The 1134-nt window shown below is 45.1% G+C and overlaps 1 non-coding gene across 1 annotated transcript; it reads left to right on the top strand.

The window, feature by feature from the left end:
- Positions 1–510: 510 nt before the first annotated feature.
- LOC114639339 lies at positions 511–638 on the top strand. Its single transcript, XR_003713995.1, has one exon. It is a non-coding gene; the product is annotated as a small nucleolar RNA SNORA17 (small nucleolar RNA).
- Positions 639–1134: the final 496 nt, after the last annotated feature.

Below are 1134 nucleotides of genomic sequence, written 5' to 3'. Positions count from 1 at the left end.
GAGGGAGTCTGTTTATTCAGGGAAGTGGTCCCTGTTAGCATACCCGTGGTCCAGTGGAGGGCCCTATCCCATGTACATAAGGACAGGACTGATGAACTGGGTAGACTATAAGAAGAGGGCATGAAATTGGGAAGAGAGTATGGTGCGGGTGTCTAGAAAAAACAGAAAGGCAATAGGAGGTCTATATAATCAAAAACACATTGAATATACATGTGAAATTCTCAGTATTTTTTTTAAACTCCCGAGAACTCTTCAATACGATAAACACTTTCAGTAAAGTAACAGGATACAAAGTCAACATATAAAACCGATTAGCTTTTCCTCATATCAGTATGGAGCTAACTTGCTGATAAAGAAATCCAGGAAACAGATCTCATTCACAATAGCTTCAGCAAAGCAAAATATGTAGGCATAAACCTAACCAAGTAAACAAAAGACTGCAAAAGTAAAACTTTAAAATATTGACGGAAAATATTGAGGAAGACCTTAGAAGACAAGCTTTCTCACACTGCCTCCCCCAGAGGCTTTGCAGGTATATTTTTCTCTGTCACATGTGTGTCAGTAGGTGGCAGAGAGAAGTTATATCTGTGCTCAGTGTTCTGATCTGTGAACATCTGAATGATTAGTAGCCTAACAGTGCCTGGAAAAGCAAGCCAAGACAACAACCAAAACAGCACTATGGGGCCCAGACAGAGAGCTAGCCTGAAATGACCACCAGTCTGGCACTGCACATGCCTAAGGGGACAAACCATGTTCTAGATGACCCCTGCCCAGTGCCACAATGCAAAAGCAGGGCATAGCACTTCTGAGACCACTCCTAAGATGACCCCAGACACTCAGAGACCCCCAGTGCTACTAAGAGAAACAAGTAAGTGGTGAAGAAATGGAAAAGAAAGAAACAGAAAGATGTGGGCACAATGAAGAGTTGGCAGAACTAGAAACCGGAGGGTAGCAAGGAACAGCCTGATGTGAGTAGCCTGTGATGCCACCAGAAGCCAGTGTCTGGGTCCATGCCCCTGTAGCAGCAGGGGCCTGTTACCACCAAAGGCCATGGAGATGCTACATGTTGATGTCTAAGGGCTGTGAGGAACTAGCCCCACCCCTCACCCCCCAACCTAACCCCTTGCCACCTAC

Source organism: Grammomys surdaster, unplaced genomic scaffold, assembly GCF_004785775.1.
Source record: "Grammomys surdaster isolate TR1022 unplaced genomic scaffold, NIH_TR_1.0 125698, whole genome shotgun sequence".
Lineage (NCBI taxonomy): Eukaryota > Metazoa > Chordata > Mammalia > Rodentia > Muridae > Grammomys > Grammomys surdaster.
The sequence above is the reverse complement of the archived record's forward strand: the minus strand, read 5'-3'. Positions and strand labels throughout refer to the sequence as shown.